Source organism: Paramisgurnus dabryanus, chromosome 11, assembly GCF_030506205.2.
Source record: "Paramisgurnus dabryanus chromosome 11, PD_genome_1.1, whole genome shotgun sequence".
NCBI classification, from domain to species: Eukaryota; Metazoa; Chordata; class Actinopteri; order Cypriniformes; family Cobitidae; genus Paramisgurnus; species Paramisgurnus dabryanus.
Genome location: NC_133347.1, coordinates 6917269 through 6935954, shown reverse-complemented (window position 1 = coordinate 6935954; position 18686 = coordinate 6917269). Strand labels below are relative to the sequence as shown.

General features: G+C 36.3%; 1 protein-coding gene and 1 long non-coding RNA gene across 3 annotated transcripts in view; both read left to right on the top strand.

Annotated features, from left to right (window-relative positions):
• fibcd1a (fibrinogen C domain containing 1a) overlaps nucleotides 1–18686 on the top strand; it is a 155197-nt gene that overhangs the window by 111588 nt on the left and 24923 nt on the right. The gene's annotated exons all lie outside the window — the stretch shown is intronic.
• LOC135730441 (uncharacterized) lies at nucleotides 4400–7688 on the top strand. Of its 2 annotated transcripts, XR_010525972.2 has the most exons (6): nucleotides 4400–4608; nucleotides 4732–4782; nucleotides 5493–5573; nucleotides 5701–5766; nucleotides 6260–6421; nucleotides 7232–7688. It is a non-coding gene; the product is annotated as an uncharacterized lncRNA (long non-coding RNA). The 2 variants fall into 2 exon arrangements; XR_010525971.2 differs by having other exon boundaries at nucleotides 4400–4782.

Here is an 18686-nt window from a genome sequence, read left to right as displayed (position 1 = left end):
GCGCGGCCAAGATGACGACGACAGGCACCCCAACTTGAAGCTTCAAAAACGATCTTCAGAAACCTATGGGTGACGTCACGGACACTACGTCCATCCTATTTTCCAGTCTATGGTCTGAATGCAGCTTTAGACAAGTTTGTGTAGCTATTCTTGTAATGAGCTTACGATTTGGTGCCGTGCAATTGCCTGTTAAACAGATCGCATTTGTTAAGTTTATTTTTGGCTGTGTATGGCTGTGAATTGATGAGAGCAACAATGGTTTAGATGGCAACGGCAGCACAAAGCCGTTGCTTACCATCGGCTACCAATACACAATTTTCTCTCTTGGAGAGAGTTAATGCTTTTAACAATCATTTTATATCATGTTTGTATGTTTATTTATTCTTACATTCCAGCATTTATGGCTATATTCATGGTGAGAACTGGTTAATAGATGCACAACATTGCACACATTGGGGGAGAGCAATTTGGACTGTGGGAGGAAACCGGAGTACCAGGAGTACCCATATTACATTATATAATCATTAGGATGACAACATCATGTAAATGTACATCGTGTACAGCTAGTAAAACTATGTGGCTAAAAATAATAAAACAATAATGTTCCATGCAGGGGCTTTCGAGATAACCAGTGGGCTGTCTGCTTTATTTGCTTGTTGACTGCACAACATTGGGTGTCAAAAACAACCGTTTGTCCCACTGCACTGCTGCATGTCTAAAAAATAGGTTATACTGGAAAAGCTCAACTATTTTTATAACAGTTACATTTTTCTTGACCTCAACTACAGTGGTATAAATATAATTCGTCATTAAAATGTCATTAAGTGTTAATACTCATTCAAATAGTTTTATAACAACATCATGAATATTTTTCAGTTCATAATGTTGTTTTATACAATTTATTAGGGGTGTGACGAGACACTTAATCCACGAGATGAGACGAATTACGAGATTGGGTTCACGAGAACGAGACAAGACGCTATTTTTACACTTTTTAAGAAATCCTCAATGATGAAATGAATGAATAAGAAACTGAAATCACGTCATTTTTAAAAGTTTTAACTAATCAAGGACTGTCCCAAACAATTATTTTGCTAACTGATAATGAAGTAATTTGTTATTTTGGGGTTATAAAAATAGACCCAAGTGAGCAGTAGCCTTTAAAATTACATAATAACGATGATGCAATAATAAATTGTTCAAATAAAGTATTAAAACCAAGTTACATTAGACAACATTACATTAACAAACACATTAAATTTGTGTCCTATAAATAGAAAGCATTATGTATGTTATATAACAACGCCTGCCCTGCAGGGGGCGATAGTGGACTCATCTCGCGGACGCTATCTTCGCTTTCACTTTCACTTTAGACGGAGAGAAACGCTTATTTTTAGCCAAACAATGTTTAAACCCATTTGAATATTTAATATATGTCCATTTCTTTACAATAGAATTGATAAAGTCACCGTCATTTTTGAGCAAATTAAATCATGTAAACTCTGTGTGAGGGTTTAATCTGCTGAGACTTCACATCTGAAACTGATCAAAAGACAAAAACAACGCGTCTCAGACTTCACACGAGTTCACAAACGAACATTATTGGAAATAATATCTAAATATTAAGATAAATCACCTTTGAAGATGTCCATATAAAGTCCTTAGCAACACATATTAATAATGCTAATTTTTTTATATATTTATGATAGAAAATGTTCAAAAATCTTCATAAAATCTGATCTTTATTTAATATCCTAATGATTTTTGGCATTGAAAAAAAACGATAATTTTTACCAATGCATTGTATTGGGTGCAAAAACATTTTTTCAAGAAAAGAAATTCTTAGTATTTTTGTCTCGTTTTCAGTAAAATATTTAAAAAAAATCTTAAATTAAGATGTATTTTCTTGATGAGCAAAACGACCCAAGAAACTAAGTCTAGTTTATAGACCAAATATCTGCCAATAGGGTAAGCAAATTTTTCTTGAATTTAGTGTTTAGGAAAAGTTTTCAAGATTTTTTTGCCTACCCCATTGGCTGATTTTTTTTTTTGCTTGTTTTATGCACAAAATTACTTAAATTTGATATTTTTGGTCTAAAAACTAGAGTTATTTTCTTGGGTCGTTTTGCTCATCAAGAAAAAGCATCTTAATTTAAATTTTTTTAGATATTTTTACTGAAAACAAGACAAAAATGTTAAGAAAATTTTTTCTTGAAAATAATTTTTTTGCAGTGTACAAACCCATACGACTTGTGACTGTTTTCTGTGGTGCAGGGTCACATTTGCACTTTTTGTACACGTTTTGCTGTTGTACAGCAATGTGCATTTCCACAAGGAAATATCTGTTTTTCCTTATGGATTATCTGAGATTTCTGAGATTGTTACACAAGTCACGTAAGGTAATAGAGAACGACCTCGCGTTTACGTTTCTAAGCGCATCGCATAATAGCTGCATAGGTCCATAGGTGAATTCCCAGATAACTCAGAGGGATGAAAATAAAGGATAGACAGAATAAATAAGTTCGGTCTTTCCTGAAGCAAACATTGCCCCATTCCACTGAGCGTTGTGCAATGTGTTTAAGGCCTGGTGAAATGAATCTATGCGGTGAGAGAGATGGATATCAAATCAGCACGGTCCCTACTGACTTGTTTGGCACTATGAAAATATTACCAATTTTCACTGGGTCTTTATCTGTGATTTATCTGTGAGTATAGCCCTCCTGAGACTCTGAATAAAACATGGCCTTGCTCAGCATCCACAAAGCATCCCATTAATCGCCATTCAGATTGTTTTAGACCGACTGCTTATCTTTCACCATGGGTTAACCGCATAGTGATCGCACCCCTTGCATGGGCAGCCTTGAATTTTACGAAAGCAATGGGGGGTAGAGTTGAAGCTCATTTGATAGTCTTCTGTCCTTGCTCTTCTTTTTGCTTTCCTCTGTATATCTTTCTTCTGTGGAAATGATTTTAAAGGTTTGGGCTTTGATTTTAACAAGTCATCTTAGATAGACCATCATTGTATTTAATGCCCCAGTCCAGTTTTTGCTCTAAAACAACTTTAGGATTCTGCTTTCCTTAAGTAAGCGACACACTGGTGAAAGTAGTTTTTAATGATAGATCTTTTTATTTTTTTGTTTTTAAATAACTAAGCCATTTAAAATCATTTAAGTTATTGCATATTCTGAGAGACTTTAGTCATTGAGAACTGAATAACATTAACTAACCTATAAATCTTAACTATAAGACATGCTGTGTTATGACTCTGTGTCTTACTTCATCTGACGTTTCTTTGAATAACTTGAATGGACACAAATGTTATACTGGAGGTGTAGAGCTATAAAATTAATGTTGATAGCATAGCTCAGATCATTTGAAAATATGCAATAATATCAGTGGCAAGGACAGAAATTTTAAAGTGATAGGACCTCAAGGCCTACTCGCCAATCACATAATTTTAACCCTTATGCGTCCATTGGGGTCAAAATGACCTCCAAGCCACTTTTCTTTAGTTAAAAAAATGGTTCTCTTCATCCCAGTGCAACAAAAATTTTGTTACTTTTCTACATTATCTGTCAATATTCATATAATGGGCTTGATTCGGTTGTTTTGAAGATTTCAGTCTCTAATTCTAATTTTTTTTTACAAAAGAGGTCCTTGGGGGTTAATTGAAAAATGAATAGGAAATGCAAAAAATATGTTTTAATTGTCAAAAAATCTACATCCAGAATAAATCTGAAAGTTTTCCACACAGAAAAGAAGGCCTGGTACTAGAGCACTAATGCAATATTGAAAAGATACTCAATCACAAACACACACAGACACACACAAAAGACAAAGCCACACACAAACAGGTACGCACACACACACACACACACACACACACACACACACACACACACAAATTTACATTCGGTCAAATTTCTGTGGCATTTCAAAATGCATCAAAACTACAAAAATTCTACTATTTGAAATAATAATTTTTTAATGTCCTTTCTTATGTTTAGATATACATAAATTTATCACAAAATCTATCACTAAAATAGTGATGTGAGCAGTTGGCCACATCCAGTGAAATGAATGGGTCTCTATGGGCATCTCCTGGTCGAAATGATTTATTTCCTAAATTGTAATTCTTTTATGTTTTTTTTTAACCAGCAGATGGACGAATTCAACACATAACATCTAGATCAATATCTAAAAACAATTTAAATCAAATTTAGATCATAATTTATGTGAATTAATTATACAAAGAACAATTCCCGCACACTATCTGCTTGCTGAAAAAATGTATTTAATGAAAGTTGCGTTGCAACGTTTCGATCAACTGATCTTCATCAGGCAACTTGGAGGAGGATTATTATAACTGATCTTCATCAGGCAAAGGAGTTGCCTGCACTGTAAAAAATTTCTGTAAATTTACATGAAAATTCAACAGCAAAATGCTGTTTTCGTGTAATAACAGTAAGTTGCTGTTTTTTACAGTGCATTGTGGGTAGACTTGCTCACTTCAGGTCGGTTGTCGAGCAACAACAGAATGTCACTGTTATTTAACAGTATTATAGCATATTTTTCGTTGTGCACGCCATTTTGGATTGTCTGCATGAGGTAGGTCTGCAACTTTATCGATGCTTATGCTATTTTAAAATTACATATTACTTTTGAATATTGCATTTTATCCAGTGAAGCTTTAAAACAACAAAATCAGATTCCATTTCCTATTTTAATCAGGCAAAGCGGGTATTCTACCATCACATCAGTTACACTCACATCAGATCACAGGTAAGAATTCACCAAAGTTATTTCCAACATGTTAATTTTACTAAAATCTGTGTAAAAGATGAATGAGGAATGATCAAAATCAATAATTGGTTTTGTGTCTTTACATTTTTTATGTGTGCATTCTGTCTATGCAAGTGAAAGATGCGCTTGTGTTATCTGCAAATTCGCCTGTTATTTGTATTATCTTAAAATCCTTTTAAAATCCATTGTTAAGTATATCTACAAATAACACTAAAAGATCTGTTGTAAATTCATTACATGCTGGTTAGCTGGTTGAAACATCCTGTTGTATGTGGCACGCTTTTATCGGTGGTAAGACACATTAAGTTTATAAAATGGACATGTATCCCGGCTTCATGTAAGTTATGGTAAGTGGGGTATATGAATTCGTTATTATAGTCTGATTACACAAAAAATTAAACAAAGGCACCCTTATACATAAGACTTAAGCAGTCCAAATGGTTCTTGGTGAAAACCAAATGTAACTCATTTCATTCACTGTGCATCTAGAAGCCTCTTGCAAACATGATTTCAAACTTGATAGGTCATCATGCATCAAGTACAAGAAAGTACAGTCAAACTTGAATTCATGATTATGGTTAGAAACTGATGTATAAAAAGTGTTACAGTTTTGTCTGTGGCAAAACCAATTGAATCGCATCAAAAGATTACTACTTGACTCATCTGAATTACTTTTATCCTCCATGTAGGGTTATTTTGGTGCTTTGGTGCTATTTTGGTCCCTATTCCCTGCATTGTATAGACAAACAAATATTACATATATTATTAAGGTGAGTAAAAGATGATAGAGTATCATTTTGTATAACCATTCATGTTGTGAGTAAAATCTGTATAATGCCTCTGTATGAAGTCTTTTTGCAGATGTTAATTATCATAAATTGTTATCTTTGCTAATAGATGTGTGCCACTCCTGCTGACTTTGAGGAGACTAGTAACTTGTGACACCTCGTTTGATACTGTTTGGTAAATATATGAAATTTGACATTTTTCACTAAACAAGGCCACTCCAGGCTGACATAACCTTTTACTATCTTTCTTTCTTTCTTATTCTTTATGCCATTCCAGCATCTTTGGCTATATTCATGGCGAGAACTGGTTAATCCATATACAAGTTTTTATTTACACAAGTCAATCCACACACTGGTTGGGGTAGAGACAATTTGGCATCTGTGAGTACCCAGAGTAAACCCACGCTGACACAGGGAGAACATGCAAACTTCACACAGATAGGCCACCTGACCTAGCTGGGGCTCGAACCAGGGATCTTCTTGCTGTGCCTTTTACTATCAGGAGAATATCAAGCTTTATGTGCCTCATTCTGGAGGCCACCGTATTTTAAACATGTTAAATGTGTGACAAACTGCCAGTGCTTGCATATTCTTCTCACTGCCTTTTCTACACTTAGCTCTCCAGATATTAAGGATTATACATTAATCTATACATTCATTTGGTCCAGGTGATACTCGGGACAATGGATTAAACAATGGATTATCAGCCTGAAAGCCAAAAGAATCTGCAAGGGTGTTCAGCCAACGTGTCTCACTGGACTTACTGCATTGTGTATTACATCTCAACTTGCAAAAGTGAAAGCAGCATCCACACTGGAAGTCCTTCAAAGGTAACAAGTTATTTTTCATTTTTTGTTTCATTAATATGGTAATATTAGTACGTTGACCTAAAAGGAATGGTTCCACATAAAATAATGATTGCATTAACTTAACTTAACTTAATTTTAACTTGTGACTGTCTTTAAAGGTTGAATTTGTAATTTTTGAGGAGGCAATTTTGGTAAGGCTTCACAATAAGGTCTCATTTGTTAAACGGGATAGTTCACCCAAAAAAAATAATGATTTCCCATACCCTCATGTGGTTATACACATGTGAGTTTATTTATTTTGTTGAACACAAACTGAGATATTTTAATAAATGATGGTAACCACACTGTTAACAGTACCCAAGTCAACGGGCACTGCCAACTTTGTGCTTACCATCATTTTTCAAAATATTGTCTTTTTTGTATATAACAGAATAAAGAAACTCATACAGGTTTAGAACCACATGAGAGTAAATGAACAATAAACTATGGGTGAACTAGCACAATGTATTAGCTAACATGAACTAACAATAAGCAGTACACAGAAGTATGTAGTATTTTTGTTAATAATAGTTAATAAAAAGTAATTTGTTGTGTTAATTAGTTCACAGTTCATTAATGTGAACAAATCCAACTTTTAATAATGTCTTATTAAGTGTTAAATTAACTAAAAAGCGCTGTGTAAGTATTGTTTATTGTAAATTCATGTTCACTAAAATAGTTAACTTATGTTATTTAATGACACATTTTTGTAAAGTTTTACTGAAAGTTTGATAATCTAAGTCAGAGTTTTTAATCATTGTTCACTGAAAATATTCCATTTTTATTTTCCAGACGCTTCATTAAAATCAAACCAGAAAAGGGAACCAAGGCTGCAAAGGGAAAAGTGACCTCTAAAACAAGAAAACTGCAAAAGAAGACCATCAACAGTCAGTCTCAAACTATCAAATCTTTTAAAAAGACTTATGGACTTTGAGTGGTACTTCATTTAAAATGTAGCTGACACTTCCCACCAATACAGCTTTTTTTTAAATATGGTGGGCTGCAGCCTGCAGTGATGGCAGGTGACTTCTCTGAGGGGGCACGAATGCAAAGCTAGCCAAAACATTGTCATGTGTGTGGCTCCTCATTTCAAAATGTGTGTTCGGTGCGTCATGTGAACCTGTGCATCGCGTGCCATTTCAAAATACGTGCCTGCTCCAGACACTTTGAAGGGGATTATGATAAAATGCTCGCTTTTGCCAGATAATCTCATGTGTAAACAGAGTTTAGTGTTAAATGAGTGTCTTGCGAATCATGTGTCATGGGAATGTCTCTTTTATTCTTTATCATATTCAAAGCGTTTGTGGCAGGCATGTATCTTGACATGATGTGCGATGCATATAATTCACATTACACCCCGAACACATATTTTGCATTCAGGCAACCACTGGTGGGGTGGTGTTTTTTATACTGGTTTGTATATTATAGACCATGTTTTCATATTTAAAATTGGGCTGGTGTCTGTTAAAGAATTAGTGAATTAAGGTTTTATTGAATTCTTCTAAAAATGTGGTGTTTTTACAGTTGTGAAACTTTTGTGCTTTTTTGAAATCTAAATTTTAAACTACATTTGTATTTTAAGTAAAGATAAGGCATCTCAATATTGTTCTTTGTTTGTTTGATTTTTTTTGTAATTTTTGTATTTTAGTATGTTATTGGTGCCTTTTTGTTGCACCACAGTTTATGCAGTGAATATTAAAATATATCTGCTTGTATTTCTGCCTGTTTTATGGCATAACACAGTCAATCTGGGGTTGAATAGAATAAAGAATAAAAAATGCATAACCTGGCCTTTTTTGTTTTATGTTAACCACTTTGACAAATTTAAAATGCAGGGTATAATAGCATTTAAATAAAAAAATAATGAAGTTGTGACTGTACATGAACAGGTATATGATGCTAAATAACAGTTTTATGCTGTAGATAACAAAAACAGTATCATGCTATTAAATAACAGCTGTATTCTATAGATAACACAAACAGTACCATGCTGTTAAAATAACAGTTGACTGCTGTAGGTAACAAAACAGTATCATGATGTTTTTCCTAATAACAGCATCCCGCTGTAAATTAACAGTGCAATGCTGGCAACCACAGCTTCCAGCATAATACCGTTTTTTTACAGGGAAATTTTTTACAGTGTGATGAAGATCAGTTGATCGAAACGTTGCAACGCAACTTTCATTAAATACATTTTTTCAGCAAGCAGATAGTGTGCGGGAATTGTTCTTTGTATATTTTGAGACTTTTTGTCGTCTTATCCTACGCACCCATCTATTGACTTCAGGTGTGCGACGCTAATTTGTTTGAGTATGTGAATTAATTATAAAAATTTTATATTTTACATGAAAGCTAATGCCGTAGTTGAGGAAATTAGTGGTAAACAGGTACAAAAGTACTTCATATCTCCCAAAACACAACATTAATGTATAGATGGGAAGTAAACCAAAAAAATATATATTATTTGTATCATTAAAAATCTATATTTTTTTGTAATCACTCTATCAATTTCTGGGGTCATTTTGACCCCCAATGACCCTTAGTGTAAACAGGAAAATTATAGGGGCTTATACAGTAAGGGTTACAATATAGTTGTTGAGTCATGGGCCAAATATGTGGATGGGAAAATTAAATAAGAACAAATCAAGAAATTTTAAGCATATAAAAATAGAAAAGAACAAAGTTATAAATAAAGTCAGATCTTTTTTAAGGGTACTGCCACTTTAAGACCGAATAAGCACAGATCCATTTACTAACACACACTGTTTTTGTTTACTTTAAGACATAATTGAGTGTTTTTATGAGAATACGTGCCAAGAATGTGGTATTTCGAGATAATTTTGTGTGTGTCCTGTCAAGTGCAGAAAGATTCTGTGTTTACATGCTTTTTGAAATGTGCGTCTCCGTGCATGCCATTATGAGTGTGTCTCCATTTGAGTATGTGTGTGCATCTGTGTGCACTCATTTTAATATCTTCTTGCGCTCAAATAGTCAAAAATGGCTTGAATGTTACCATTTGCAAGGTTTAGAAACACATGCAAATTATAAACTTTCTATATAAATAGTTATTTATTTCTGAATGATGCATATAAAAGAGATTATTATAATTTATTCTTGATTTCTTCTGCTTTCCCACAAAAAAATATTTATTATCTTCTAACTGGGTGGACCAGCCGTCAATCTGAGTGGCCCAGTGCCGCCCTGGCCCATATGTAGCCTCGCCACTGAATAATATTGAAGTCTTTGACTTAAATTCAGATCTAAGCATTGTAAAGATATCTTTTGAAACTATAGGAGTCTATTATCTGAGGAAAATTCAGTTTAAAAGTCTAAACTCATTTAAAAATATCTCATTCATTATTTAGTGCACTCTTTTGATATGTCCACAAAATCAAAGTCATCCTCATATAAAGGATTCATCTTTGTCTGTCCAAGGGTTACAGTATATTCTTGAGCATATGAATGAGACAGTTTGTCTGTATAGGAGATAATTCATTTAAAAGCTATGTTAAATAGCAACGCTCCATTGAATGCTTCAAATTCCTAATGCAAGCTATTTTTCAAAGCCCTTTATTTCGATTGTCTCTGTAACCTTCAAGATGTACCACATATTTTTCTGTCCAACAGTGTCCATTCATTTAGGCATAGCTGAATGCGGTAATGAACTGTAATGTGTGTCTTGTCAGGCATTTCAGAGAAGTAGTCGAGCGATGAGTTGTAGACACGAAAGTGGTTCGGCACACAGATAGGGTGGTGATTTTCCTGATAAGATTTCAGCTGATGGCAACGCAGAGCCGTCCTGATGCTATCAGTGAAAACACTCGAGCTAATTTCACAGTGCTAACTGAAGAGCCATTAAGACCCCATAACTCCAGATAAAAACATTCAAGCGGGATTCTAATCTTATTAAAAGAAGTGTTGGGTGAGAGATTCAGAAATGTAGCTAACTTATACTACTCGACAGAGAAATTAGCTAAGCTGAAATCTGTCCTTTAGGGCAGAAAAATAGTTACACTACAAGCTTCATGGATAAAGTAGCCTGAATAATGTATGCTACTTTGTGTTTTTTCTATTGAAAATACCAACTAAAACGAGCCTGAGTTGAGTGGCTGGCCAGCTGGACTCCCAGCCTGGTTTTAGCTGGTGTAACAGGCTGGTTTAAGAGGGGCTGTGGTCAGACTGGGAGACCAGCTGACCCACCAGCTTGACCAGGCTGGAAGACCAGCTTTACCGGCAACTTAAAGCAGCTACTTCCATTTTTAACCAGCAAAGACCTGCCAACCGGCTTAGCCAAGCTTCCATCCTGGTCAAGCTGGCTAAAGCTGGTGGTTAAGCTGGTTTTAAGATGGTGTGTCAGCTGGTCTCCCATCCTGAGCAGCTAAGACTAGTGGCCAAAAGACATCTAAAACCAGTATGTTGCACCAGCCGACCAGCTAAAACCTGCCAACCAGCTCTTTCCAGCAGAGTTAATTTAAAGGGCACCTATGGTCCAATTCACGATTTTACATTTTCTTTGGTGTGTAAGTGTGTATTAGTACATGTTAATGATATGCAAAAGGTACAAACCCCAAAGTAAACGATGACTCTTTTCTTGGACTACAACAAACACACGGATTGTAGGCAACAGTTTACTTCCTGGGATTGGTGATGTAGACTAGACCGATATTATCATAATTCCTCCAGCTTCAAACTCACAGCCTGTAAGTTAACTCCTGTTAGCATTGCATTGTGAGCGAATCTTTCAAACATGGTAACGAGCGTCACATTTCCGGCTGACGTCAGAGGTATTCAGGCCAACCGCAACGCACAGATTAGCTGGCCAATCAGGGACACAGCGCTTTTCAGATCGATGAGCTTTGTACAAAATCGTTGCATTTCAGGAAGACAGGAAAATCTGGAGCCACAAAAATGTATGGTATGTGAAACCATAAACCATACAAACACATTGTATTATACCAAATAGACAAATAACGTTGTTGTTTGGCAAAAAAATAGGTGCACCTTAAAGCTAAAATCTTTATCGCCATCTCTGTCTGAACTTGAAATTGCACGTTACTTCACATACTTTATGTGTGTCAGATGAAGTTAAATCGACATTACCTTAGAAATTGTTCCAGTCACCTCAAATTATTATTATAAGCATATCGTTGTGAATCATACAAGGTAAGGTAAGCAAATAGTTTTCAACACAAATTTTTTACGTACTTGCTTACATACTTTTTTTATTAAATAAAAGGGACAATATTGCAGCTTGAAACCTTGACTGAATGCAAAATGTTGTTTAGTAATATGTAATGTTTGTTACACTAATACTTTGTTGCTACTAAAGGCGATGTAAAAGCTTCATATTGCTGTGCTATTTTTAGCGACGTTATTGCCGGACACTGATTAATAATGTGCCAAAAAACACATGGGAACTGTGTCTGCAAAACTAGACATGGTCACTCAGTGGTCTGGGAAATTAAAGCCGGATCAGTTGACTCTCTCTCTCTCGGGGTGACCTGCAGTAAAATAGTCCAGCTGCGGTTCGGAAGCATAATATTGTATGTGCATTATGACCACCTTTAGAAATGCATTAAAATTTTCATATGTTTGTGTATATATAGCAGGATGAGTGCACAACAGTTTCCTAACACTGTATTGAAGACATGCATGACATGTTATTTGTTGTGACAGAGGCCCCATATGAACAGGATCTGGCAACAGTTGTGTTCCTCATCATCAATGCTAGTTCAAACATGTTCTGTTTTCTTAAAATAGACTGGATTCATTTTAAAGGTGCGAGGAAGGTTTTTTTTGTGTTTAACCCTGTAAGACCCAAATATAGAAAAAAACTTTGTAAAAAATATTTAACCTTTTATATGTTGTTGTAGGAGTCCTCTAATGCAAAAATCAATGGGTTTTCAACCAGTTGAGCTGCAGGAACACTGTGGTCATATGAGTAACACAGGTTAAGTGATTGACTGTGATTGGCTAAAGCCACAATATAGTAATCTGCATTCAGTCGCATAAAAAATAAAATGAGGTAATGAAAATGATCCCCTAAAAATAAAATATATTAGGTAGAATGTTTAAAGAGATGAGATTAAAAATGCTTGAAACAACATTCAGCTCGAATCACTTCATAAAATGTGTGCTTTAGTAAAAGTGGCAATGAGAAGTCATTCAGATGAAATGTTCATTTAATTTGGTGCAGAATGGTGTATCACATTAAAAGCAGTCATAGACTGTTAGCCTTCACAAGTGCCACTGATCTCATTATCATTGTCTTTAATTGGATTGGTCAAAAATCTTTGAATGATATTACAGCATATTCTCTTGTTCTTCAGCTTCTCTCTTTGAGGCTGTTTACATCTGATATCAAGATGCGTTTTCGTCGATTGGATCACAAGTGGACGATGCTAAAGACAGATGTAAAACGGTTTGAGCTTGTCCACTTTTGACCACATTTTTCCATCTATTAATAAAATGTGTAATGTATCGAGCACAATGTTTTAACATAGGACATGACTTCTAACGCAAACACACAGTGTACAGCGCTATCTTTAAGCTTTCATTGATAAATGCTTATTTCATCAGTTGCTCTGAAATATTATAGAAAGCCCTTACATATACAGTGGCAAGAAAAAAATATGTGAACCCCTAGGAATAAACTGGTTTTCTCAACTTAGAGGCTGTTTACACTTGGCATTAACATGCATTTTCGTCGATCGGATCACAAGTGGACTACGTTAATGCCAGGTGTAAACGGTGTTCAAAACGTTTTGAACGCGTCCACTTTCGACCACTTTCAACCACATTCAGAGGTAGTCGAAACCACTTCCGATCGGATCGCTTTGGAGTTGCGGAACGCAATGTGGTTGAATGCGGTCGAACAGCCACATGCGACCGCCTTCTCTCCGCCCATTTATCTAATCTGAGGTATTAAACACTAATTTTACGTCTTTTTTGACTTCTGCCGTGAACATACGGTAAACAGCGCTATTTTTAGCCTTTCATTGATAAAACTTCTGCGGGGTGTTCTCCGTAGTTTTGTTTTGAAAGCGTGAAAGTTGCGCGATCCTATTTCATCAATTGCGCTGAAAATTCAGAGAAAGCTCCAACAAATAAACGTACAAAACACTGTGCAGCATGTATACTTGCTAAACAAGCAGCGGGCTCCGACATAATATAAGTTTGCGTCCATATAAACTCATAATTACTCCCGCTCGCGTTTGAATGACTGCAGAGAGACTCGCCCACCGTCTCACAGACCGTCCCCTCACAGTATTCAGGACAGATGCGGTCGAAAGTGGACAAAAGAGACGGATTTAAATACCAGGTGTAAACGCAATGTGTCTCTCTCGTCCACTTGTGATCCGATCGATGAAAACACATCTTAATACCAAGTGTAAACAGCCCCCTAGTCTCACGGAGTTGCGTAAAAAACCAGGAAATCGTGCAACACATATGCATATGATACGCCAGTCCTTCCCATTCACTTTAACGGCGCATCTTTTTTGTCGTTTTATTTATTGGTTTCTTAAATTTTTTCTGTTTTTTAAACCATTTTCGTTGGGTTTAGGGTTAGAACTACTTTTTGTTATATAAAAATGTCATCCTAACCCAAACCCCAATTCTAACCTCAACTCCAAGCGACCATGGTTTAAATATAGACAAAAACATGGATAAACCTGTATATTAAATAACCTCCTTAAGCAAATCTCAAATCTAACCCTAAACCGCAGCAAAAATTGTTTAAAAAACAAATAAATTGAGAAACCAATAAATAAATTGACAAAAAAAGATGCGCCGTTAAAGTGAATGGGAAGGACTGGCGTATCATATGGGATTTGGCGTATACTGTATATTGCACGCCAAATACGCATCTACATGAGACTGGGTAGGTTTTCTACAGTGATTTTCCATAAAATGTGTTCTGATCCTAATCTAGGTCACAACAATAGACAAACACAATGTGTATAAGCTGACAACACACAAATCATTCTAGTTTCTTGTGTCTTTTTTGAAAACACCATTAAACATTTACAGTGCTGGAGGAAAATGTAAGTGAAACTTTGGATTTAATAGCTTTGGTGAACCTCCTTTGGCAGCAATTACTTCAAGCAAGCGCTTTCAGTAGTTTTGAATCAGACCTGCACATCATTCAGTAGGAATTTTTGCCTATTCCCCTTTACAAAACCGCTTCAACTCAAACACATTTCTACTGTAGGATGTCTGGTGTGAACCGCTCTCTTGAGGTCATTCCACAGCATCTCTATGAGGTTAATGTCTGAGGTTTGACTAGGTCACTCCAAATGGCACATTTTGTATTTCTTAAGCCAGTCTGTGGTGGATTTACTTCGATGATTAAGGTCATTGTCCTGCTGCATCAACCAACGTCTACTGAGCTTCAACTAGCAGACAGCCTCCCTGACATTATCCTGTAGGATGTTTTGATAAACTTGGAAATTCATTTTTTTCCCCGATGATGGCAAGTGGTCCAGGCCCTGAGGCAGCAAAGTATGCCCAAATCATGATGTTCCCTCCACCATACTTTACTGTTGAGATGAGGCTTACTGTTGGTAAGCTGTGCCCTTTTGGGCCATAGTATTTTTCCCGAACAATTTAACTTTTGTTTCATCAGTCCATAAAATATTTTCCCAGTAGCACTGGGGTTTGCCAAGGTATTCTTTTGCAAACTTCAGGCTCACATCAATGTTTTTTGGAGAGCAGCGGCTTCCTCCGTAGTGTTCTGCGATAGACACTGTGCCTGTTCAAAGACTTACGTATGGTGGACTCATGAACAGAGATGTGTGCCAGTTCCAATGATGTCTTCCAATGATATTCTGCATTGTGCCTTAGGAGTCATCTTGGCTGTGCGCCCACTTCTAGGAAGGGTAGTTATAGTTTAAAACTGTCTCCATTTATAGATAATTAGTTTTATTTTGTAGACTGATGGATGTCTAAACATTTTGAGATTGTTTTGTATCCCTTTTTAGCCTTATGGAGTGCAACAACTCTTGATCGGATGTATTTAGGGCCTTTTTACACCTGGTCACTTTATGTGTTTTCTCTGATTGGATAGCTATCTGATTTATTAAAACTGTTCCATTTACATTTGGCCACATAAATGCGTCTTGGCAAAACGGATATGAATCCGATCTTCAACTCTCGCGCAAAATGCAAATACACTATTGATTACTCCGCCTTAAAAAACTTAAGACGCACTTACTTATGTTATACTGTATGTTGGGCAGGGGACGCGCGTCTCCTTGCTCGACATGAGCTGGAGCGAGCAGTTCAGAGCAGCAGGAGAGTGACGCCGCTGTGATTTGGATTTAACGTACAGGTCCATGATTTTCTTTGTTTAATATTATTCGAGTTTGTCATTGGACTCTTTTATTGGTTCTAGGAAGCTTTTTACCCACTGTCGTCGCTCCATAAAGCAACGAGAGTGTCGTCTTTGTTTGTTTGCCTTTTTGCCGGCTAACTTCCGGGTGGGGTGTTTGCATTTGGGAGGAGTTATGCGCTGACATATGTGGTTTTATCAACCAGATGTATTTAAACTTGTCCAGTTTCATCTGAAATGTGTCCCGGGGGGGGTGCTGTGGAGCTTTAATGGAGTAGGACGTGAGTTTGGAAGCTCTTGCCGATTTCGGTTAATATCGTAAATATTTTGCGCTTTTTGTCACATATTTAGTATAATCTTACTCCGCAGTATTTTTATTTGCTTAGAAGTCTAACTCCAACTGCGTAAGATGGCTGGAAAGAACTCTAAAACTCGTAAAACTATTCAGACACAACTGCGGCCCAGTACTCAAATTGCGACCACACCCTCAAGTGGGTCATCTGTTGCTTCTGAGGTCGAGGCCGCCCCGACGCACGCTAACCTCGATATCGCTGCACTCAAGCTTGAGTTGTTGGCTTCGGTGAGGAAAGATATTGCCGATATTTTTAAAAAGGTGCTTCAGGATACACTCGGCGATGTTTTGCCTACTATTAAGCACGACCTGCAAGCGGTGAAATGTGTCCCAGACCACCTCCTGAAGTGGTTTGAGCGATCGGATTTAAATCCCTCTCGAAAACATTTCGTAGGGCATTTACACCTGGTCTTTTTACAATCGGATAACTATCTGATCAGAGAAAACGCATGAAGTGACCATTTGTAAAAAGCCCCTTAGAGAGGCATTTTCAGCATAATGTGACATTTGCAGTCAAAACTTGTAATATAAATTCTCAGAGAATGCACAATTTATCGAAACATCTGAAATATGTTGAAACACAATATATTGAAACGTGCACGTGTTATGGATGTTACAAAAAATTACACATGTTTTTCTGTGAATTTAAACCAGAAGCAATATTACCCAACAAATGGAGAAGGGATGGCTCTTCAAAGAACATTTAATATTTGTTTAATTGGAATTTTGTATGCGCATAAAAAATAAGAGTAAGAAACAGTGCTTTAAAAGAAAACAGAAAATGCTTTAAAAATGGGTATTTCAACCACCAAATATTTACATTTAAAATATCAGTATGGTTAAAAACGTTACTTTTCATGCTAATTTTGACAATTGCATGATCATTGCATATTTCCCAGAACACCTCTGGAAATCTCTTCTCGATCCACAGACACATGGGAGGAGATTGTGTGAGGCCGGGAAAGCTTAAACTTCCTCTGTCCACAAGCATGATGTGTGCACACATATAGCATGTATACAGATAGAAAGTTTGCTTGTTGCTCGAATTCAATGGTGCTTTGTAACCGCTGGTCTACACTCTCAGAAAAAAGGTACAAAAGCTGTCACCGGGGCGATAGCCTTTCAAAATGTACACAGTGCATATCAGTACCTCACAGATACATACAGTACTGGTACTATCCCAATGACAGCTTTTGTATCTTTTTTTTTTTTTTTTTTTTTTTTGAGAGTGTAGGATCAATTTTCCCACTCATAATACTTAAACAACCTATTGGTGGATCACTGGCTGCAAGATGCACCAAATTTGAAGTCCTTTGCATTAGCAAATATGTCTATTTTGCATCTCTTTCAAAAGAAGAATCTCTGTGGAACAATATCACTTCTTTACCCCGCAGTTGTTTCACCCTCCGTCTATGCACAGACAGCAGGAGACTTTTATTCTGCATTGAATATGCAACACTGAAAAACAAGAGCTGCATCAGGCCTAATTAAATCTCTTCTTCTTGATTTGCATATAATTGAGCTTGGTATCTAAAAAACGAATTTGCAGAGACAGCTTGACACAGGGAGAGCCCGCACCCAAACGTTTCTCGCGCAGACGGGCGTTGTGAAAATTAGACCGTGCGCGCAAGCTTTGATGTGAATTCATCCTGCGGTGAAGTGAAGATGCTGTGTCACATCACTGGCAGGTGTTCAAAGACCCCTACATCACAACCTCAGGGTGCGCAGGGGGTGGTACATTCACATCAGGAGAATTGTGAATTTGGGTGTTTACTTGTGTGCGGGGTGCAATGTTCCCTCTGAGCTTCTGTGGTGAATTTCTGATGTCACTCCCGTGCAGACAGAAGAAGACTCTGCAGAAAAAGTTGTTTTTTAATCATAACCAAAGCAATATACAACCGTCAATTGATGTTTAGTATAGAACTGAAGCCTGGCAACATACGGTCCCTAAAATGGTCCCAAGCTATCAATGGGGTGCTACCCTTTCAAAAAGTGCACCGAAAGACTCCATATTAGTACCTTAAAGGTACATATTGGTACCAAGTGTATACATATGTATTACTAAATAGAGCATATTAGAATCTTTGGTAACACTTTACTTGAAGGGGTGTTCATAAGACTGACATGACACCCTCATAATCATGACATGACACGTGTTGTGAACATGAAGGAGATTTTATGCACATTTATGACAACTTTCATTAAGTGTCATTTTTTTCAATTATGTCGTTTTTAATGCAATGCAATTTTTAATGCAATGCAATTTAATATCAAGTTGTCATTGTCATTAACTGTTAATACTCATAAAAACGTTTTCATAAAAACGTCATGAATATTTTTCTTGACCTCAACTAAAGTGGTACAAATATAATGTGTCATTAAAATGTAATTTAGTGTTAATACTCTGTCATATCGTTTCATAAGAACGTCATGAATATATTTCTTGACCTCAACTACAGTGGTACAAATATAATTTGTCATTAAAATTAGGGATGGGCATTCGATTAAGTTTTCTTTGTCGATCGTCGGGAGAATTAACAATCGACTATCGATTAATCATTAAT